Below are 26,038 nucleotides of genomic sequence, written 5' to 3'. Positions count from 1 at the left end.
GCTTCATTGGTCACTCTACTCCTGCTTATCCTCCCGTGTATTTTCTTATGAAGAGGGCGCGTTATTGTTAGTAGCCCATGGGCGCCAACTATCTTAGATCGTCCCTGTGGAGGAGATTTGAACGCCAGATATAAGTCCCGGATTAATAAAATCAATAACACCGCCGGCATTAAATTAAAAAACATTTTGACAGAAACAACTGTAACATCCTACACAGCACTTTATACACCTAGCGACAACTAAAGGCAAACTCGTCAAAGATTGACATATTCCTGTCAAACAAATCTGACCATTACATCTGCACCACCATTGATAACCTCTCATTAAACCATCTTCCACTACTCCTCACATACAGCGTCAATTTGTTACTCCCATTAGATACTCGCAAGAAATAACAGACTCGCGTGAGTTTACATATTTATCCAACAAATACACATAAATGAGAAAAGTACAAGAAGCACATAAATTGACATAGAAATAAACAGACTTACAAATTACATCAATACCTCTAACACAGCCGCTATCACAAAGACACCACCAGGAAGCAAAAAAAAATTTAACGGCTCAAAACTAACAAATCTGAAAATACTAAACTAAAATATTAAAATTACAAAATATAGGAAAAATCAAAGTGCTAAGAAGAAACTCTGACAACAATAACTAAAAAACATTGAAAAAACCACACTGCACCCACTAATAAACATACAAACTAATCGGCAGGGCAAAACCACAATACTAATATTACAAAACAACATGACATAAATATCAGGTGTCCTGCGGAACTGAACCCAGTTATATCTATGAAAAAATTGGAAATAGCAAAAAATGTCATAGGGCAAAGTTAAATAGTATTAAACGCTGCATGCCCTATGAAACTTCTATGAATTTTTTTGCATCGATACAGTTGTACTTCTTTCTAAGTAAAACTCTAATTTTGAATACATCAATCGATGACATTTTTTATCATCTACAAATCATATTAATGATGTTATGTTTGAAAATTGTAAATTTAGGTGTCATTTGAATTTAAAACATACAACTTTCTTGCATGATACTGAAATTCTCTTATCTATATGACAAATAATGTATTTTCTTAATGTATTATTTTAGTGAGATATCCAAATAGATAGACCTGTACACGAGGTACAATTCTTTGGTCACCACGGTCCCCAGATTTGACACCCCATTACTTTTTTATGTGGAGTTTTAAAGGATGAAGTCAATCTCAAAATCATTCTTTATATTATCCGTGTTTGACCAGCCATACTTTACGGCCACGAAATCTGGACAGTTGCTATAAACTTTTACATAAACAGAGCACAAATCATACAGAATAAGTTCCTAAGAATTATACATAATAAATTAGCAAAACAACTTCATTTTCTATAAAAAATCTCAACTATCCTAAGAAATGCATAGCTAGCTTCACTCTCATAACGTAATATAACCTGCTAAAACACCCTTAATCGTAGTCAGACACACAGGAAACTATGAAACAGAGGAACGTTCCATCAAAATCGAAGTTGAACTACTCGAATATATTAACACCTGACCCCCCCCCCCCCACACACACATGTCTACATTTGTCAAATATACTATCCCCGCCAGAAAACGGTAAGCCCCTAACAATAAACATAAATTCACACCGCCAAATTATGTCCATCGTTCTTTTTTCCAACACCCTTCCAAAGTAACTCCGCCGAAATTAATTTTTCGAACGAACTTCGGATCTCGCGGATTAGTTCAAGCAAATTGAAAGTGCAGCGCGAAATTTTCTGAAACAGCTTGTGGTACCCGGAAAACCACGGTCCTCCCCTTCTGTGATATTCTCCTCGCCAGCGAGTTTCCATTGGCTCTGACTCGACGACTCAGGTTACCCTTGATCTACTTAGTACAACGCGAATATCTGCGGAGTATCGCCAACGCACAGTGGGCAATTTTGCCGTTTTAGCCGGCCAAAAGTCAATTTCGAAAATTCCGTTTAAATTGAAAAATTCTTTTTGCCCGAAAGGTACCAATCCTTTTTTAATATCTCTTGTACAGCGAAAACTGTACAGGGTAGTATATATTGTATTTTAAATAATACATGATCGGCTCACTATCCATTTTTCTTTAATTGTTTATATTTAAACATTATTTACTTATAAATACAATACTTCATGAATGATTTTGATATGCTTCAGGATGAGATCCGGCATTCTTTCAAGCACTTATATATCCAACATATTTAACAAAGATTTATGTTTGTTCTAGGTCTAATTTGCCCCAATTTTTTTTTCTATACCATGACACGAAGCGTTCAAGCACCCGATTCCGACCGGGTTCCCCTATAACGCATATGTATCGACCTATTATATGTTATATAATAGATTATTAATTGTTAGTTATTGTTCGTAACAATGTATTATTACTTACTATATTATTGTTATTGTTATTTATTATGTTCATGACATGTAATATAACAGATTCTATATAAATATACAACTTTCATATGTATATGTATAATTAACAATATTTAATATTTATTTATTATATACTTTGTAAATGAATATTATGTATTATTATGTATTATTATATATATTTTGTCGAAAAAATTCGATATATAATTGCTTTTAATTTTGGCTAGCTAAAACGATAAAATTGCCCATTGTGTGACGACACGCAAACCGATCTTCTGCTATAAGGCGGTACTATGTGACCTAGACTCATGAAACTAGGACGTATGAGTATAGGTAAATTTATGTAATTGAAATAAGTCACGTGACCCTTAGGTTATGTTTCTTAATTTACTTAAAATGAAGTTATAAGTATTGTAAGAAGGCAGATATGAACATAGAGCGAAAATGACTGATGACCACAGCGGCCGTTTTCTGGACAAAAATCAATAACTTAAAAAGTATGAGTGATACAAAAAAATGCTGTAGACAAAAGTTGGAAGTTGTAGTGTTAAACTTATGATGGTTATATCTTTTTTACATTATGGGGATATTGTGAAGTTCTTTAAATGATAATGGATATTTTGCGTTTCGATTTCAACGTTATACAAATAGAGGAACGGAATTTATTCGCAGAAAAGTTTTATTTTTGTAATGAAAATCATTTTGTATAGTAGAAACAACTTAACAATACATTGATAATCTTCAATTTTCGTTATGTGAATATTCAGATTTGAGGATTTTATTCACGGACAGCTGCACTTAGAATATTTAGATACATAAGTACAGTGAAGATAAGTTTTAAAATATGATTCTGATATAGTAAGCATTTATTAAATATGCATTTAGGGTTCTTTTGTGTAGACGTTTAACAAGCCCGTTATAAAGCGGCTGATCGGATATCTAACCAGACTTATTCCACTGTTCCCTATCGATTTCAGATTCACTACTTTCAATCCATAAAAAAATCACATGATAACTAATTCACAATCGAAATATATATGATATTAAAAATTAATTCCACTAAAATGTACAACTAAACTAATAAGTAATTTAAAAAACAATCCGTAAATTTTAATATTAAGCCAATTTACATGAACCGTAGTTGATGGTAGCCTTTTTGCAAACACTGATCCAAAATCGATATTTTTTAATGTTGTTACCCCGAAGAAGAAGAATCTGTAAGATCACTTTCTCACCTTGTAATATTGGAGAAATCTTTCTGACAGAGAAAAGCTAGCGACGAAAAGTAATTGGGGATAATGACGAATCATCAGCTTTACTGTACCGAAGACCATAAAATCCTAAAGTAATTAGACTTTATGACGGTATTGTATGGCGAGCCGACCACAACAATCCCAAAAAGACACGAACTACGGCTCTACCATATATTTCTTTCCTTCTGGTACATCTGATGGGTACATTTAAAGCGTTCATAAATATATTATTCATACTGTTTGAAAATATGATATCCACAGAATGGAAAACCGCGAAAATTATGACGTTCTCGGACGTTCCGTATTCTCTGAACAGATTTGAACTCAGACTTTTCTCGCGACAGTAGCACCCTTTGAAATAGGGCAACTGGAGTGTAACTGCGACAGTGCGTCATACGGCTACTGCCATCCATTTTTCGGGGTATTTAAACCCACTAATTTTTACTGTGATCGGTTTAAACTGAGAAAGACTACCGTACTATTACATCGGTCCACGTCAGTTAGAAATCGGGCAGGTCGTTTCATACGAATCTATTCCAGTGAGATGGAGTTAAAATTCCCTTTCGAATCAAAGTTCTATTCGGCAATTCTTTTCGACCATTCTCAGATCCCGCATTGCCAGTACATCAACGCCGAGCAACTTAGGAAATACTTTTATAGTCTTTTAAATTCCTGGCGATATTAAAAAATTGTTGTATAACAAGAAGTATTCAAAATATAATTGAGTTATATTATAAAACGTCATAATTCTCTAAGACCCTTAATCATCGTCCAAAATCTTAATTTAGCGATATTGGATGTTCTCACGAGATTGTTACCTCACGACATTCTTACCGCTCGAATTGTATCAATAATTACACTTGCATTGTATTGCGGGGCCTACTAACAATCCTAACGACTCCCTGATCGCGCATCAGATTCGTCCGCGACAATACCTATCCCAAAAAGATTTCACCAACCCAGTGACTTCCCCCACTCCATTTCGCATGGGGTTTGTCCGCGCAGCTTATTAACAAATTAACTCCTTATTATCAAAGTATAAAGCACACAAAACTGACAAAAATATTACACGTGTACCTGTTTAGTACTTTACAGAACTACTAATTAAGTAATTGATAATCGTTTGACTTCTCTTGAAAAGATAGGTAATGATCTTTTACGATTAGTAACGTGAATCATATTTTATAAACTATGCTTTGGGAGATAATGATAGGCATTGGAGCACCCTGAGTGCAGTCATTCGTAAAACCAAGATTTTCAAGACATATGCTCATTACAAACGAGCAACACTAAGAAAAAAATAATTCAAACTGCATATAAAACTATGTACCATAAAAAAGTAATTAAATAAGCTACAATAAAAAGTCGAAACGTTAGTCGAACTGTTAATAAACAGTTAAAAAGACAATTCATAAAAGCTCTCTTAAATGTTCGAAATTATGTCCATTGATATTTAACGAAACAATTAACAGCAATGAAACAAAGATATATGTTATCTAAGAAAAGACATTCGCTACCTACATGAGACATTAACGTAACTTACATAGCCAGAACAAATAGAAAGGTTTTATCTAACAGTAAAAATCTTACTTAATTGTAAAAATCACATTTATGTTCCGTATGTTGCAAACAAATGAAGACTGACTTTTTGGAGTGAAACTTCAAATGGGTATCGACAGTTTTGTTAAGTACCAAATTGATATCGATAGCTTCGTGAAACGAGTATTGAATCGGTGTGGTATGGAACCGATTTGGTATAACTTCATGAAGTATCAGTATAAAAATTGATAATGAGTACGTAAAATGTCAGTACCACTTGAGGCCTCTTATTGAGTATTTGCTATCGAATGATTTAAACACCATCAATAGTATCGATATCGACTAAACCAGTACATACAGTATAATTTCTCTCTGGAAAGTTTGTTTTTTAAAAGGCTAGCTATCTTCATTGTTACTTTGTACTCCCTTTGCTAGAATTTGAATAATAAGTTGTTGTGTTTTTAATTTTCGAATCAATTTCGCGAGTAACCAATAGCAAAATAAGTTGTTTCCTTCCAGTTCTGTAACGTCCAACATATATTCGTAGTCGTCAGGTAAGATAAACGCTGAGATAAGCAATAAGTTTAAGTAAGATAAGACTCGGATATGCGCTGAGTTTATATCATCCGTCGTAAGGGAAATCCAAGACTGAGAAGTTGTACGGATTCATGATAAATCGTTTAGTATTTGGAGATTGAAGATATTAATCTGACTTTATTGTTTCAATGAAATATTTATCAAAGATTAGTAAAATAAATTCTTAATATTTAAGTACTTCATCTGGATTATAATTATTTCTTATTCTTAAATAAGTTCTTTCATTATTTGTCTATTTATTTGTTATCTACAAATATAATTTTATTTTTTATTATTCTAGTTCTTCATCTATTACCCGAATAAAAGTTTCCGCCATAATGTTGAAAACATTGAATAACATTGAATTTTCAATAAATAGGAATTAACGAAGTGAATTTTTAACTGTATGTTAAATATCTCAACCCTAGGAATCGCATAAAAGTCACAATAGTAAGTATATCGCAAATTCAGTTTAAACTTGTTTATCGCTAATCGTCTGGTCGTGTCGATCGAGTTGCACTTAAGTTGTCGTGTGTTATCAAATAGTTTACTTTCCTGAATTCGAATAAAAGAAGAATCAAGAAAAATTTTTACGTAAGAAAACTATCTCTTTTCTGACATTTATTTAAAATTAAACTTATCGGCACTTTATAAATATATGTATACTTATTTAAAGGTTGTGAAATAAAAGTGAACAAGTCAGACAGCAGTTACGTATTTCGCAGCGAAAAAAGAAACAAACAGAAAGACAAAAATTGAAAACAGATTAATTGGACAATATAAGAATTAACATAAAGTTGAGTGGCTTAGACACAAAAAAGCACACACGAAAAATACACATAAAACATGCGTACGTGTACATAGGTAATGTAAAATACACAGAGTACATGATTCGCATATACAAGAAATGGGAAATATTTATTGAATTATTGTAGAAGAATTGGGAAGAGAAAACGTTCTAAGAAATATAATCAATAATAGAATAAAAGCCAATCAAAGTTACTTATTGTTAAATAAATTATTTATTGTAATTTTGCAGTGCTTCTTAAATATAATAGTTTATCTGGTAATTTATTATAAATATTAACGCCTGCTGCTACAGTATCTAAAAGAGTTCTAATTATATAATAAAAATTGGTATAGGTGGTTGTTACGTTGCCGCAACTTACGGAAAGGTTCTTGTCCCGATCGAAGGAAGAAAACAAGGCGAAGATGACTATCACTTTATTTTATACAAATTGAACTTTGTTCGTATAAATACTGATGGAATGATTGAATCTTTAACGTTTAGTCGTCTCGTAGCGTTCTGTTTGATCCTCATCGCGTTTCAGTTGATGTTACCTCGGGTTTTTTCGTATTGGTCAGTTTTTTAGGTGGAGAAAAGCTGTATTTTGTTATTGGTCGTGGGTGTGTTTATTTTACTTCTTAAGGTGGGCAATTGCCAAAGTCTGGTTTCGTCTCGTCTCGCCGTTGTGGTGATTTATGATGGTGAGTCGCAAGTAGCTGTTGCGTTGCATGCGGGGGGACTGGGTGTTTTATGACCCAGGTATGAAGGCCGTAAAAATTAAGGAGATTTCAGGAAACGTGCTTACTCTCTCCGCGCTAGCTGCGTGGTTGTAAATTATACTTTGGGACGCATCTTCGTCGCCTATTTATTTATGAATACACCTCGAGTGTAACAATGGGGCTAATTTTTTCACTCTTCTATTCGTTCTTCTTCCACGCTTTTACTTTATAATTGCACAATACCTATTTGTACGGGTTATGGATTGTGTGTATTTTACATTGTGCGTTTTTTACTATGTGCGCTTTTATCATGTATTCGTGTGAGAATGCTGACTTTTTAATGAAATTCTAAAGCTGGTTGTTTGATGAACGTGATACATTTAGTGTTGGACTTAGGTTTAGTATTAAAGACTAACATTATATTAATAAATATTTAACAGTGTGTATATACACGTTCGATTATAACTACACTCAAACGATAAAAGAATGTTGTAACAGAATAGAATGAGATTTACGATAAATTAAATGCCTTTTCGCTCCTACTCAAATTCTCTAGATATAGTGTGTAAACCTCCTGTTATTTTTCGTTAAACTATCTTTGCGCCTAAACTTGGGAAACTTTATATTTGTTAACTTTATAGTATAATTTCTTTCATAAATATCGGTTTTATAAACTTTTTATGAAATATACTCTAACAGGGAACTTGTTAATTTTCATAATTTTCAAGAAATATTTTTTGTTCAGAACGACGCAAAACTTTCTCTTTGAATAACTTTTCGTTAGAGATATTACCATTATTTGGCCTTAGCCTGTGAGATACACGGAATTAATATTTGATAAAGTGATCGATTAACCGTTAATAATAAGCTTTATAAATACAAATTGTATTACAAGTCAAACCAACTCCAATTTAAGTATATCTCTGCACGCATGTATCCGATAAATGAAATTATAAATGAAGAATTAAATAAAGTATTTAAAAAAGAATTTCGGTAATTATTTAGAAAAAGGATGTCCTCGTCGATTTTAATGAGTTTGAAATATGTTGCTAGATATATCACTCTGAACAACTTTTCGTTCTACATGTTACCGCCGCTAAGCATTAGATTTCAATAATATTAGTGATTTCTCACTAATTTAGATAATCTTGAAATACATACTACTACCGCTCGGCTGTAGTTTTAAAGATATTCGTAAAAATATATTCAATATTGATAATAGAGATGGGCATTAGTGGGGCTAGCATTTTCGAGGTGAAGGTGCAATTCACATTATCACTTCATAATTGCCAATAATCAAGTCAGAATCGAAGGATTTTTGCAATTATAAAACGACAATGTGAGCCTCCACCTCCAACTCGAAAAAACTAGTCCCACTGAGATTAATTTCTAGCATTTAAATGAAACTCGTCTGCACATATTGTAAGAAACAACATTTTAATGTTTCATAATTTTTTAAGCAAAAGTCATTGCCAAAGAATTTAAAGTATTGGGCACACAGGACAATGATCGTCACAATACATGTTAAGATCGAAGTGATTCGACAAATTGTTCTTTTTCTCAATAATTACGATAGCTGCCCTTTCTCATATATAGCTTTCCACATATTTGGAAAACTAAGGCCGAAAGGCAATAACACGTATAGGAAACAGTTATTTAGCATACGTTCCCAATAACATATTAAGTCATTACACGATAATAACCAATAAATATTACCAAAATTGTTTTATAAACAATAATCGCCGACTAATAAGGAAATATATCAAACTCGGAAATTAAAAGAATTATGAAACTTTGTGTATAAATAGAGTAAGTCAATACATAATAAATTGCAATTTTTTCATGTCGAATTTCACTTTGAAGGAGTGAAACGACCGCTTGAAAAAATGCAACTTTTCTTTCCCGTGGATTATCTTGAAAACGGTAGGTTCTTTTACGTCTATAAAATTGAAATATAAAAAAATTAATGTTAAGGGTTAGTGGTGAGGGTATTTTGAAAAATTTTATTTTGCAATTTTAAAGACGTGAAAGAACAATGTATTTTCTGTTTAAACTGTCTTACGTTGCTCTTACCGTTTTCAAGATAATCCATGGGAAAGAAATTTGCATTTTTTTCGTAGGGTGGTTTCACCCCTTCAAAGTGAAATTCGGCACGAAAAAGATTACAATGTATTAGGCTTGACTTACTCTATTTATACACAAAGTTTCATAATTTTTTGAATTTCCGGGTTTGATACTTTTCCTTGTAAAACTTTCACGACAGTCTCCCAAGGTAATGACTTTGATAACATATTAAAAAGTCATTAAGTACCTTTTTGTAAATATTTATTCTATCTTTTCAACCCTCTTCGGGTTGTAAGTCTCAAGTATGATGCGTCATGGAACTTGTTTTACCCATGATTGTTGTTCCCTGCCAAATTAACACATTCGCACCGGAAGACGCACATACGCGTCATTTGGTTTCTGCACTTGGGTATATACAGGGTGTTCGGTAACTGGTGGTACAAACAATTTTATTCTATATTAACAAATATTCTATATTTTCGAGTTATTTTTTCGTATAGAACCACTTCCTTTTCGCTTATACCACCAGCTACCGAACACCCTGTATGAGGTACATATTGCTCATTGGTTTTGTAGTAAGGCAATTTATTTTGGACTTTCCGAAGTACACTTTCTCGCGTCCCGCCGAGACCGTGCGAGTCTGGCTACGGTCAGTTCTCGCATCTAGCAGCCAGATTCGCACGAGCCAGGGATTTTTCCGGCCAGCCAGGCGGACACTTTCTCCGGGATTTTCGCGTCCTTTTCACGCGCGCTTTTCCTCCCGCGCTTTTGGGGTTCGCGGGGCTTGTTTCCTGTCCTTGTCTAAGTTCTCAGTCCTCAGTTCTCTGTTCTCAACAGACAGTACACCGTCACTCTGTCACACTCAACCTCGCCAAGACTTTGTCGACCGCGTGTTTTCAACTCATATACCGAACTCGGGCAGTTCCTTCCGCGTCACGATTAAAAGAGATGTTATCGAGAGACCGCAAATTCTCGATTCATTAGTGCGCCGCGCTCTCCCCACACGTAACCACCTCAGTTTCTTGACTTGGGTATGAATATCGTATATATGCGTCATTAATGCACCATTACCAGAAATCATGAGAAATTCCCGGACCGAAGTCAAGCGCGACATTGGACACTCTAATGCGAAAGTGTTAATACGAGACTATTGGAACTGAACTGGTGGAGGGCGAGTGATACTTATTGTTGTTAGTGTCGAACGATTGATGATCAAGAATTTGGATTCGATCATTTCCGAACGAGACTTCCGAGAATACAAATGAGGGCAGTTAAAGGCCTGATGAACGATACTTGTTAAACGAGAGATTGGCATCGACTTTATACGATCGATGAAGTGAATTGTGGTTTTCGTATGAGTAACTTGTGCATCATCTAATGTTTGCAACTAATTAGCTTCTACACTCCGTGACAAAACTATAAGAATTCATTTCTTCTGAAAGTGGATTATTATTGGTTACCTTAATAAATGTTTTTCTGTGAAGTATTGGGCTTACGGTTCTCCGAATACATGTATCACTATAAAAATACCTCAGATGACCCGCGACAAAACTATAAGAGAGTTGCTGTTTAGTAGTGAAACTGTAAACTTCTATCGAAATTTCTATGGCAGTTCTCTTTTTGTTACAATATTAACTGCATCCAAAATTAAGTTAATTGGTAATTTAAGTAATGAAAATTATTCAATAAAAAAAACATAACTAGTTGGAAGAAGTCGTTGCGCACTATTCAACTATTTAAAGAACTGTGGCGGTCGACACGGCCAGCCACGAGTGCAGCGCAGCAGCGCGGACCGTGGAGAGAGTCAGTCGTCCGTCGATCGTCAGTTGTCTCCAACGTGGCTCCCAAAAAGTGTATAAAAGGACGGGTCCACGCTGGACGACAGTTAGTGTGTGTAAATCTATAAGCGCAGCATTACGCGCTCCACAGAATAAAAGAAATTATTTGAGAAAACACCCTGGAGATCGTACAAAAATAATAACATCGCGGGAAAGACGTACCATTTTATGATATCCGCAATGTTCAAAGAATTATACAAAAAGCAAGACATATTAAACAGCGCAAACTAATGAAGAAACCGCCCCTAACTAGCCAGCATAAACTGGCAAGATCGGAGTTCGCGGAGTATTGTGTGCATTGACGCAAGCAATGGAAAAAAATGATTTTTCCGACGTAAAACGTTTCAATTTGGACGGCCCCGATGGGTTACATTACTATTTTCACGACTTACGATAAGAGGAGATAATGCTGCAAAGGAAGCGAATGGGTGGTGGTAGAATTATGGTATCGGCGGCGATAGGCTGATGCGGTAAGGCTAAATTAATGTTTATTAACTGCAATATAAATAGCCATGGTTACGTAAAAATCATCGATGATCAGCTGACAGTATGACCAGTATGGCAACTAAATAGCAAAACAAAAATGTATTTTCTAACAAAATAATGCAGCAGCGTATAATGTCCGTATAGTTAAATGGTACTTCGTGCAAAAGAAAATAGAAATTTTACCATGTCCAGCTAGATCTCCTGACTTAAAGATTATCGAGAATTGTTGGGACATATGTGTACTCGTTGGGGATCTACACGCAAAATGTCTGCAGTTCAGCACCATTGAAGACCTCAAGACAGGTATATGAGAAAAATGGAGAGCTATTACATAGGAAATGATAAGAAAACTATATAAATATCTTCGCAAAAGAATATTTGTTACGTTGTAACAACATGTTTCGGATGTTATGTTTGGTTCCTGGCGCGATGCAAGCTATGTTGGGAAGCATCATTGTTCGAGGAGTTCAAGTTAGACAGAAATTATACTTTCCGAAATAAAGGCATGTATCGCCTTGACAATTTCGGGATTTTCCATTTTTTATGCCTTCGATCTGGCCTTGCCTAACTGAAAACTTCAGGTAGATCACGGGATTACAAGCCATCCCTTATTACTATTTACCTTAACCGATACCTGAGATAAAAGACCATTGAAGTTCCGCTAGGAATATTTTTTCGACACTCACCAGTTCTTGTAAATTCATCGAGCAGTAAGCATCAAACAAACGCTCGTGCAACAACACTGTACCAAAATATTAAGTTTAATATTAAATTTTATTTTTAAAATTAAGTGTGGACTGATTTGCACCAGCCCCAAATATTCGAGTGTCATTAATTTGCCGCTCAAAGCGTACATATAATTAACTTTGAAATTTAAAGGTTAAAAAGACATTGTTGTGTTAGCACACATCATTATTAAAAAGTAATAACGAAATTTGTATTTCGGTTTTCCATAAGAAAAATAGTCTGTCTTATAGTTTTGTAGTGGGTCATCAGAGGTATTTCTATGGTCGTACATGTATTCAGAGAACTGTAAGCCTAGTACTTTGCTGAACATCTTCTAAGGTAAACATTAACAATCCACTAACAGAAAAAATAAATTCCTTCGTACAGTTTTAGTACGTACGATTTTATAGGGTTTTATAGTTTTGTCGCGGAGTGTATGTGTGGTGTGATAGGATGCGTCGCGTTTGTCGATAAAAAATAAAACAAGATTTCTATATTTTCGATAGGCTTGAATTATTGATATAGTTTAACGATATTAAACGATATTTATTCTGACTTCTGTAGCAGAAGAATACAAATACGATTTGTTTGCAACATAGATTCGTTTATTGAAAAATTAAAAGAAAAGAACTTTTCAGATACTTTGAAAAGTTTTATATTATTCGGGTAACATTAATATTCAGTAATACAAGATTTAATTCAGCAATAAATTTTGCAATCATTTTGCTTGTTGATTGAATGCTACAATTAATTTTAATGCATTATAATCTGAATACAGATTGAAATTGCTTAAATAAGAAAAGCAATTAATTTTAAAGAGACGTATGTTTGAGAATACTATATATTAAATGTATGCACATATATTAACATTTATATATATATATGTGTCAATTATCTTTTAATGCACTACGTTTCCCAAACATTTCGTTGAAAAATTGTTGGGATTTAAGTACACAAAATCATCATTTAATTGTTAATTGTTAATGCAATTATATTTGTTTAATATTATCCATAAGTAATAATGAAATTCTTGCAGATTTGTTGAAATTAACAATTGAAGTCAATTGTAATTGAATTTAATTGCAATTAATTTGGTTAATTTAGTTTATTTAAGTGATTAATCAATTAAAATAGATATTAATTGTTTGTGTCCTAACACTGTGCTAGGAGCTTGACCTATTTTACCTCCGTTACAAACATATTATACGTTACAGTATAAATTCAAACAATTACAATTTCAGTCAAGTGCACAGAAAGTTCTACACAATTGTAAGCATGATTATAACCATGAACGTACAGAACATTATATAATTCTGCAATATGTATAATGAGAAATGTACCAAGACATAATGCAGATATAAATACACGTACAATAAAATAATTCAATAGCATCTGTAGTTTATTCGGTTTGATTAACCTTATCAGATACTGTAGGGGTCCCACGTTAGCTAAGTCGACCTGTGGCTCAAAAGTGAAGAGTCCCCTTGCCCCTATCCACTTTTAAGCAATAGGTCGACTTGTGTAACTTGATATCCCTACAATAGTATCTACGTCCATTTTTTTGTCAATTAAATAATTAAGGATACATTTAATAATTTAAGAGAAAGTAAGTGTTGTCTTAACTCTTTTGCTGATTAATATTTTTAGTGTGATAAAAAATATTTTTTTCGCATTCAGAGACTCAGGAGTCATGGTCAAAGATATTCGACATTAGTTTTACGTGAAACTTCAATTTTTGAAAATCACGGTCATTTCAAGGTTATATTATTGTACATATCTGAACGTATTTTTCAATCGGCTATAAGATACGATACAAGAAAAATGCAGTTATGTGTTAAAAAACACCAATGACCTTGATAACTTCGAAAAAAATGACCTTGGAAAAAAAATATTCTTCCCAGATATTGGTCCATTGACACCATGTACATTACATATCAAACATTTTTTGTGCCACAATAACCTAAAAAGATACTTAGGTGGCCTTACTTAAAAGGACCACCCTGTATATTCTACTGTTCACAAGTAACAAAAGTATCAAGTACAATATAAATTTCAACTTTTGGAAATCATTCCTAATGGATACGACTTTCACCCGGAAACTTTGAACACTTCTCATAGTATTCCTGGCCTTGAAAGTCTCAAACAAATATTACCGGTAATGGCGTGTTTAACTTTTCCCAAATTGTTTCTACTTATGTTTAGATGAAACTGCAGTATTACTCCTCATAATAATCGTCTTTTAACTTTATTGAATGAAGGCATTTCTTCATATATGTTTCTGACACGTACTATTTAATGAAATGTATACCTCGTATTTTTGATTTTAAAATTAACGGCCGAATTTTCAAAGTTTTAGATCTATCCTTTATTGTGTTTTGTTTATCTGATTTGTAGGTTGTGAATGATCGATTGTCTGTACGTATGACCTGTATCGTTTTGCGACTGGGTGGCGCCGGTATGTTTGGGAAATAGGGTGACTCTGTTTAGGAAATCTTGAATGGTTGAAACAGTATTAAGTAATATTAAGTACTAATCGGCTATCAGAACATGTGTTTCCGTTGACTATTGCGCGGCAAATTTTTTTCACAAAATTCATCAGTTATTTTAGTGGAATTGTTTAATTTGTAAACTACATATTCAAAAACGGAGGAATCAAACTGAGAGTCTAGCGAGAAAGTTGACAGCGTCAGCAAGATCTTAACGTAACGACTTAGCGTTTTAGTAATAGTATTGGTGAGACCTAGTAGTTATAGTTATTGATAATGTTTGTTGTTAACTGAGTTGAATTTCCTTTCGGAATTCATTTATTAATACCACAACTGGGACACATTCGGGATTTTATCCTACAGAATGTTTATTTACAACTTCTTTGGAGCCCACGTGAAACAAAGCAGATACTGCTTGGTCGAACTGACGAACGAATCGCTATCGTCTAATCTTGAACTGAAAGACAGAAAATTAGTACTTGTTCCTATTGTTCTTATTGTACCATTTTGGCATAAAATACTATACTAGTATTGATTTTAATCGACGTTGAATTCACGTATTGATGAGGTCGCGAAGTACTAATATCCCTGCAATCAGAAACGCTTGCAACTCATTCTATTGGAAAGTAGAAACTAAAATAGTGTTATTGTTAATCGTGGTTTCTTGATTTGAATCCGTCGAACTTGGTTGAGAATTGCACTATGTGTGCCGATTTTGATTTTCTAAAGGTTCGAAGGATTACTTTTCACTGTTGGAAGAACTATACAATAATGTGAACTTGACTAACAACTTGTAGTGACTAGCACACCAAGGCCTTTCTCGCTCCTACTCAGTCCTGACACAATTTCTATGTAAAATATCCGTAAAACCTCTAACACTTGTCCCAACGTCTAAAGCATGGGTCTACCAGAATACCTCAGTGACGAGTAGATCCCGGACGAAACGCTCACTCCTTCCCTTCTAAACTTTTCCAAGTTTCACCTGCTTTTCGTAATTTAACCGGTCGCTTCAAACTAATTCCAGGGCCCTGGCGCTTCTAACTATTAAGTTATGTTCTTACAAACTGTTTTTGAGTGACTGCTTTATGGTGGTTACCTCACCGGCGTTCTTACACCCCTAAGGAAAATGAATTTCCCCGATGATGGGAAGGGGAACGTCGGCGACAGGTCCCACTATCTCGAGCCCATGTGTGTGTGCACATGATCGCGAGCGGCCCTTGCTGCTGTCTCTAAAGCGTCGTGGTTTATGGTAGGGACTCTTTTTAACGGAGCGTAGAGTGTAACACTGGTTTCTTAACTTAGTTTAACTTGTTAACTATGGAATTTAGTTTGAAAGATCTCTCGTTTTGTGCTCAATAATGTCAAAAAATAAAGTGCGTACTCGTCAAACGCAGGACGAATTTATCTAAAGTATATCTTAATGAAAAAACAAAACAAAAAAGAATTACATGTTTATTTGAGAAAATAAATAATTCATCGTTGAAAGAATTAGCATAATTTCAAGCTTTAAGATGACGTGCATACTCATCAAACGTAATTAACTGGTTAACGCCCCTAGTGCTCCAACGCTTCCGTCCCTGCCATAAACCAATCCCATACGAAACCTTCACAAACAGAATCAGGAGTTAATGCTCCAGTACGCTGGGTTGCAAGATCAACCTTACATGCCCACTCACACTCGTATTTTGTTTGTACTCACAAGTAGTTACGATTTCGAGCTCTTGTATCTTCAAAGATTCACAGTGACTCGATAAGTTTATGACGTGATGTGATGATAAGTGTGAGTTTAAAAGAAAAGTAAAGATAGATTATATACGATATACAGGGTGAAACAAAATTGTTGTACACAAATGATACGGCGTGTACAACTCACTAAACTGAGTAAGCAAACCCCACTGAACATGAGTCCAAAACTCAATAGTTTCCGAGATAAAAATAGATTTTATTTTTAAAAAATGTATGGGGACTGAATCAAAAACACCGAATGATCTCGAAAAGTATCAGTGATACTAACAAATGTATCAAACGAAAGTTACAGGATTAAAATACTACATGTCATGGTGGGAGGTATTTGACCGTGACGTGATCTTTGCAGGATGTTTCAAAGTCAACAATTTTGTTACACCCTTTATATGGGATATAGCACACCCTTTATTAAGTCAATCTATAGAGATTTATAAATAAGTGATTTATTGCGATGATATTTAATATTTAAACAAGAATATACCTAGAATAAAAATAAGAGCTTCAACGATTTATTATGATTATTTCCTTAGTCTTAAGGTATTCATTGTAACGAGAATAGTAATTATCTCTGTTCCTTTCAACTTTTGTGTTAAATGCAACGCGAAGAAAATATGGGTACTTAAAGAAAACTTAAGTAAACGACTAAAAAGCAAGTACTTCTCGAAGAAACGCTAATACATAGTTAAACGTTTCCTACTAGAGAGAGAATGTTTATGAAGTATAAAATAGTTTGCAAAATTTTAAATGTGTTTCTATTAAAATAATATTTTTATATTTCATTTGAAACTCTTATGTAAAACTCGAATTTCATAATGCAAAAAAATTAATATTCTGTCTGTAAGAATTGAAAATTTTTTTCAAGGCATCTTCATTTTTTTCTTCTTCAACATTTTTTGTCTACTCCAGGTAGTAGTTATACTTGCATAAATTAACAATCATTCTGCTAGTTTGTTTCTGTTCAGTTTAACTACAACTGTTCCTATTATATACTAGTTAATTAAAGTCAACAATATTTTCACAGAAGTTTAGTGGAATTCTTGTAACCTCAGATTAAATGAGTATTATCACTTTAGTAAATACTGTACTTTGAAAATATGAATTCATTGATATGTATAATTTGCTATTTGTTAAAAAATTAATTCCAGTTGTTTACTTTTATGTAGAGGTCTCTTACGAATGCTACAAATTGTTACAACACAAAGCATATTTTTGGCAAGAAAAGTTTAACATATACAGTCAGGTTAATAGTTACATGACTTTTGTTTAATAAATCACTTTTAAACTTTGTGAAGGAGTTAGGTAAGCTGAGGTATTAAATGAGATAGACATATTATGTAACCAATTAAGAAAATAGCAGAAAATCTTTGAAATCTACAAAAAAATAACTTTTGTATTATTTGTTATCGGTTTAAAAGATTTTCTGTTTAAAACAATTTTACACTTAAATGTAAAGAAAAATAACTTTTGTATTATTTGTTATCTGTTTGTGTGTAAAATTATTTTCATATTTCATTGCTTTACATAAAAATGAAGAAACCTTTAGTTGTATAAAGTGTATTATCTTTTCGACATGGAATGTATTGCTTTATATCAATTTCATCTCGCCAATAATTTTGTTTAATACGTTGTCTGCTGTGAAGCATTTTAGATAACACCGATCAAGTCATTATCTATATGACTTCGTAGCTATTATAAACTGCTGTACTGAGTGCCCTACCCAGCAGTAGGGACCTAAAACATTAATATTTATCGCAAAAATTTTTACGAAAAATGTCGGCAACTGAAGCTCGTTTATTACTGCCGTTGAAGATAATGATCACAAAATGTTCGGAAAATGTTACAAAAAGTTACATAATTAAAAAATTAGATATTTTTGGTACAAACAGCAATTATAAATGGTAAAATATTTTTTCATTGTTGATAACTATTATTTAGACAGAAATTTATTTCGGTTGATCATAACAAATATTATCGGTGAGGGTCTATTTTGGTTACTTATAACATTTATTAATAAAATAAATTGTATTTTGGTTGCTCGTACTAGTGTAGAGGATCAAACCGTAGAAAATATTATAGAAATTAGCATTTTGCACAATTCTTTCATATACATATAAGTGACCGCGTTGCCTAGTTTTCGAGATATTTGCGAAAAATTGCAAATATTGCAATTACAATATTTTAATATAATGCATTTTGTCTATGATTGTGGGTCTATGATAATATGTATATTGATATTCTTTCGTAACATAACAGCCATAAAGCAAAATGTAAACAAATCCAGTCGCAATTCTTATGAGTTAATTACATTGTTTATTTTCTTCTATACGTGTTTACTTGCTGACAATTAGATAATAGAGGTTGGTATGAGTGGGTGTATACTTTATTGGGTAGGGATGCATAATTTATTCTATAATTGCTAAATATCCTTCTAGTTATAATGCTACAGCTTTTAGACCAAAATTACAAGATTTTTGTAAGTTACTTTTCCTAATTTTTTAAAGTTAATAGGTTTCATGAGACTATAAGAGTTTTCAGAACTATAAAGTAAACCCGTGAACGAGGGAGCGGCTCCGCCTTATCCACACTGCTACCCCCACCGTATAAAATACAGTCTCACTCATACAAATCTCTATTATTTAATTGTCAGTAAGCGAACAGACTTTCCTAAACACGTGTAGATGAAAATAAGCAGTGGTGTAGGTAAGAATCGAGTCTGGGTTTGTTTACATTTTATTTTACGGTCGCCATGACAAGAGCGCATAACAATATTCTATTACGAATGTATAATGCAATTCTCATGTCTTGACTGAGCTCGAACAAGCTAAAGGTGCACAGAGGCAAAGAGGAGGTGTCCACTCGCGGCACTCGGCCTAGTAGGTGTGGTAACAGTGACGCCTCAGTTTTAACGCGTCCTTGTTATTGGCCAATTCGCACACCAAGGACGTAAACGAGACTGAATATGATAAAGTAATATGTAACGAACATTGGGGTCGAATTTCGTTTCGACGCGGTGGGGAGTTTTTATATTTCCCGAATCCCGGGGATACGGAGGTTCAGCTATTATGTTTTCTGGAAGAACCGAGATAAAACGCGCGGCCGATATAAATTTTATTTTTTTTTTTTGTATATGGCTTTGTACTAGTTTATTCAATTTACGTACTACATATTTCAGGCAACGTTCATACCGCGTTCTAATTCACCAGTACACCGTTGGCCTTCGGTGACGGACGTGACTATAGCTGTGCTTTTCTTACCTGCGTGACCCTTAAAAAAGAGTGCTCAAGCAAAGTGGAAATGCGAAATACAAGTGCCAATTTGTGCTTCGCCATTCAATAAAGAAAACTATCGTGATATTTAGTGGATTTAAATGTTGGTGCTACTGAGAGATTCGATCTAAGAAAAAAAGAGAAATAAAATAAAAAAAAGAAAGGAAAACTATTTAAAATAAGTGGCACGGACTACCCCGTGGGGTGTTCGGCCCCAAGCGAAGTGTCGGACCTCGCGTCCGAAGAACATGATTCATCACAAACAGTAGGAGAGGAAAGGGGGAAAGAAAATTCATTTTCTACCATCTCCGAAGAGAATTTTAAAGACATCGTGAAATTTATAAAAAGGAATAAGGCCATCCTAAATGAAGACGATAGTAGCGCATCGACACTGAGGAAGCTAAATCCTAAAAACATGGCCAAAGCCAGAAAAATTAATCCAACTCCAAACCTAACTAAAAGTAACAAAAACAAACTCGACGCTATGGAAACCCAAACAAAAGAGGAATCATACCCAGGAGCGGACCCAAGAAAAAGCACTCAGCATTTCCAAAAAAAACGCAGCTATGAGGAATTATTGGAATTAATCGAAAGCCAAAGTAAAATAGTAGAAAACCTTTTCAAACAACTCGAAAGGGAAAAAAACACAAAATTAGAGAAAAGCCCAACGACAGTTACGCCCCTGAAAGGGCAAACACAAAAACAAAAGGCAACGGTACCCTCGGAGAGAAACTCATGGACACAAGTCCTATCACCTATCACCAGTAAACGACCAAGAGTGTCACCAGAGGTAACACATTCACTACCCCAAAATACAAACAGGAACCCCCCACCAATTATAGTTTACAACAACGAATGCAAAATTACCATAGACGCGCTGTCGAAATCTCTCAAAGACTTCTACTTAAAAAAGGTTAATAGTAAGAAACACTTAATTCATGTAGACAATATAGCAAATTATAAATTAGCATGTAATATCTTAAAAAATAAAAATATCGAATTCTTCACTTACACCCCAAGCGAAGAGAAAATAAAATCAATCCTATTAAAAAATCTAGAAGGCGGTTTCGATCCAGAAATAGTTCTAGACAAATTGCAAAGAACAAATATAGAAAATGTATATTTCCGCTCAGTGAAGAAATTTAGTACCAGAAAATCTCTTAAAGAAGGCAGAACTCTGCCAATATATTTAGTCCAATTATCACTTGAAAGCAAAATCGAAAATCTAAAAAGCATAAAGGTACTATTACACTCACTCGTGCATTGGGAAAAAATTAATAGAAGCGACAGACTGCAATGCAAATAATGTCAACGCATCGGACACGTAGCATCAAATTGTAACCTACAATATAGATGTGTAAAATGTAACGTTCAACACAATCCAGGGGAGTGCTCTTTCACAATAGCAGGTAACGATACGAAAGGTGTGGAAATACGACCATACTGTATCAATTGTCAAAACTTCGGACACCCCGCTTCGTACAGAGGATGCCTGAAAATTAAGGAATTAAAACAGAAAATAAAAGAGAAAAAAATCAACAAAAATTGGATAGGGAACAAAAGATTCAGTCACTAAATAAATACATAAATCCACACAAAACATTCAGCCAGGTAGTATCAAGACCAAGACAAACACACACTCGACAAGCTCCGACCCGAAGGGATTATGCTGAGACATCACCCACATTCTCATCGCAATCAGCCTTGATAGAGGAAATAAAAACAGTAATTACAGCCCAGCTAAATATGCAATTATCTAGTATTGCCGCCTATGTCGAACAAACTTCATCAAAAATACAATTAATAGCTGAGGTTCTAGATATCGATTTTCCAAACTAAAAATGGCTGACATACCTCACAACAAAAATTCACCTACAAAATTGAGAATCAAAAATCTTAACATTATACAAATAAACGTAAACTCAATCATTACGAACGAAAGGAGGGCCACTCTCCTGGATTGTTTAACCAAGCACAAGCCGGATGTAATGTTATTATCAGAAACAAAACTTAACCAAAACCATATTATAAATTTTAAAAATTATAATGTCTTACGCGTTGACAGGACAAATGCAAAACAAGGTGGAGGAACAGCCATTGTATTAAGAAAGGATATCAAATTTCAGTTTATTCAACCAGACAGTACCATCAGCAGTTCTCATTTTGAATACACAGCAATAGAACTGAATGTACAAAATAGTGACAAACTATTCCTAATTTCTGCGTACGCAAAAGGCACCGGGTGCAGGGGATTCACTACTGAACTAAAGAATCTATTTAACACGTTGCAACTCCAAAACCCAAAGCACTTTTACCTATTAGCCGGTGATTTAAATGCCAGACATAGCGACTGGGGCAACACAAGTAACAATTTCCGTGGAACCTCCCTACAAAAATGGATACAGGAAAATAAAATAGTATATAGAATCAACCTCCTTAGCTCGGCAGTCCCCTCTTTTCCTAAAAACGGAACTTTCATCGACATCTGCATAGCGGATGTTCGTATTAAATTTCAAAATCTGTCAGATCAGAATTTACTCGACTCTTTCGAATACGATAGTGACCACAGAGCCATCATAATGAAAATCACCATTAACTCAAGAGAACATCTTATTATTGACGAAGCGCCGCCCGTTATAAAACACAACTTCAACCAAACAAATTGGGAAGAATTCAAAAGGTTCCTAGGTAAAAAGGGCGCCATTAGTATACCAAACGACCGAAATCTTGCAATAACAGAAATAGATACCCTAATAGAACAACTAAATTTACACATAACGGAAGCAATAGATAACGCACCCCTTGCATACCCACAAATTTCAACACAACCGATAAATATATCACACACGAAATCACAACCCTCCGTAAGAAAAAAATTCGGATAATCACCCAAATAAATAACCTATCCAAAATTCAAAACTACACACCCCAGAACGACACTTTACTAGAAATATTTAAAAACTCTCTCAAAAAAATAAAATCCGAAATTAAAAAGGCTTTCCATAGGTCAGTTAACTCTTTCTGGAAAAATAAAATCACCAACATTTCCACCCAAAAGCACAGAAACATGTTTCCAATTATTAACAGCATTTTTAGACGAAAAATTCGCAGCTCTATAGATACATTTAAAATACCAGCCAACAACACAGAGTTAATAACAAAAGCGAACATCAACCTTTCCGCGCTCCTCACAGACAACCATAACAACATTCCCATTTTAAACACAGCAGACAAACTAAATATCCTAGGTACGCATTTCGAATCAGTCCACTCCAAAAATACGAGCATGGGAACCGATCAATTTTCGAACATTGTCACGAAACATGCAGACGCTCTCCTGCATGATATACAACAAGACAGACAGACCGGTAATACAGTTTGCACTTTCTCATCTTCCAACCTAGCTAGCAATCCAAACCCAAACCACATCCCCTCGAACTATTTCACTAATTTCCACAAACTGAAAAATACATTCGAAAAACTAAATAGGAAGAAATCTGCAAGCTTCGACGGTATCCCGAACATAGTCCTTAAAAACCTTCCCATACATTATATAGTATACTACACAATAATATTTAACAATTGTCTAAACCTTGCATACTTTCCATCATCCTGTAAAACCGCCAAACTAATTGCACTAAAGAAAAAAGGAAGAGGTGGCAGTGACCCGACAAGCTATCGCCCAATCAGTTTACTACCCAATATTAGCAAAATCTTTGAGACCACAATAAACGATGCAATAAATTACGTATGTGAATCTCAAAACATTATCCCCGAACACCAATTTGGCTTTAGATTCAAACACAGTACAACCCACACAATTAGCAAGTTCACATCTGATATCTGCTGGGCCCGGAATGCTGGTGAATGCGTCAGTGCTATACTAATTGATCTAGAAAAAGCATTCGATACTGTCTGGTTGGATGGCTTATTTTTCAAACTCCGGAAAAAGAATTTCCCTCAATACCTACTAAAAATATTATGGGACATGACTCACGGTAAGAAATTCTACGTACCTGATGGGCAAGACAAATCCTCCAAATTATTCCATGTAACAAATGGACTCCAGCAAGAAACAGTGAACTCACCCATACTGTTTAATATTTATATAAGCGACATATTAAAAATGTTTGGTTTAAATAACGATAGGGACAAGTTTGCCGTAGCTTTTTCTGACGAATATTAAACATTATAAACCAACAATTATTAAAACAGAACTGCAAAAATTATTTTGCAAAATAGAAAAGTACCTGTATAACTGGAGACTAAAAATAAACTCACACAAATGCGAAACAATCCTATTTAGGCTAAACATCACAAAAAAATTAAAAATAAACTCAGATATCCAGCACAACTCGAAAAACTTCTGTATTACAGACAATAGTAACAAAGACATAAAAATCCTGCATAAACTAATAGTCCGCTATTTAGGGGTTAACATAGATTTCCGTTTAAATTTTGATCGACATATCGATATCCAAATCAATAAAGCCCAAAAAGCCTTCTTTGCAACCAAAAAACTATTCTATTCCAAAGAACTAGATAACTCAATAAAACTATTATGCTACAAACTGTTAATTCGCCCTATACTTACCTATGCTTGCCCCATATGATTTAATATAAACGCGAACACTATGGAAAAATTAAGAAAGTTTGAAAGGAAATGTCTCAGAGCGTGCTTAAACGCATTTAGATCCCCAGAATCGAACTATGCGAAACACGTCAGGAATGACATATTGTACGAAAAAGCAAAAATGATCCGCATATACCTATTTATCCTGAGGCTAATAAGAAACCATTGGGCGAATACAAAAAATATCACATCCAACAGTCTAATACACCATTCTACATATCCAAGCCCACTCTACTATGAGCTAACAAAACAAACGGGTCTTATTCCGCCTGAAGCATTTGTACACCTGGATGCGGAAGGTCTAATCCAACATGAGGATAACTTACCCTTACTATACCATTATTTTAGAAAAGCCTCTGATAAAGCAATCACACACAACAAAAATACGCCAAAAGATCACAACAGTATGCGATTCATGTCGAAACTATCCAGTTTAGATATTAAGGACAAACATAGAAAAGACACCAAAAAATATTGGTGGTTGTAACGTTTATCCAAAAGTCAACTACGTAAATGTTGTGCCATACATATCGAAGTACTATGTACTTACCTAGTAGAAGTGTTATGCACACTTACTGTATGTATGTATGTAAACAGTAGTGTAAGGATGCATATGTCTAAGTATGTAGGTATGTATATGTACGAAAATGTATTCAGCGTCATATTTACCCCTAATTCTCGTTAGTGTATTATTATATGTAAACTTAGCCATATAGTTATTTGTTTCTTTTTCATCTTCTATATTTATTAATATTTGCTTATCTGTGTACTGTTTTCTGTTTATTTTACAGAATATCCATTAATGTTTTTTTTTGCAATTTCATGTATACCAAAGTACCGCTATTCCCATTTCTAATACCAAATGTGATTTGTACTGTAACGTGCCATACTTTACAAATGTTAAATAGCCTACATTGTTTAAGTACTAGTTCTTAAGATTTCTTGTTCTTTTTTCTTCTCTCTCTTCCTGATAAGCGCATCAATCAGATTGCCTTTTCCACCGAGGTTTTTTGTTTTTTTTAATATTTCGAAGCCGGCAGTATGATAATTTTTCTTGTATAACGCAAACAATGTAAAGTAACATGTTTACAATGATTGAAACGAAGGAATTATGAAAGGCGGGTCCTCCGCTTCGAGCGCGTGAATATATGCCTGCGATGGGCTACCGCCTATGAGTCCCGATTATGAGGTATAGCATCAGAAGGGCTCCGAATTTCGCTTTAAAATTTTGGCACCATACTCTTAAGATGTTATACTAACATCCTATAGAAAAAAAAAATATTGCGATTTTTTAAGGTTCTAAAGGTGTTTCCCCCCTTAACTAAAAAGAACATTGCATCTCTACTGAGCAAAGAGCATTGCATCTCTATTGAGAAAAAGGGCATTGCATCTCATCTCGACTGACAAAGGGCGTCACATCTGTTTGTTCTTTGTAGAGAAGGACAGCGCGAATGACAAAGTGAAACGCCCGAGCGTCGGAACAATTAAAGCAAACAGATGAATGAGGGGATATAAATGCA

At 34.2% G+C, this 26,038-nt stretch overlaps 1 protein-coding gene across 10 annotated transcripts in view; it reads left to right on the top strand.

Annotated features, from left to right (window-relative positions):
* The window catches only part of LOC116425661 (tachykinin-like peptides receptor 99D), a 603,076-nt gene that overhangs the window by 344,167 nt on the left and 232,871 nt on the right, over nucleotides 1–26,038 (top strand). The gene's annotated exons all lie outside the window — the stretch shown is intronic.

Source organism: Nomia melanderi, chromosome 13, assembly GCF_051020985.1.
Source record: "Nomia melanderi isolate GNS246 chromosome 13, iyNomMela1, whole genome shotgun sequence".
In the NCBI taxonomy this organism is placed as follows: Eukaryota; Metazoa; Arthropoda; class Insecta; order Hymenoptera; family Halictidae; genus Nomia; species Nomia melanderi.
Note: the sequence above shows the minus strand (reverse complement) of the source record. Positions and strands in the feature narration are given on the sequence as shown.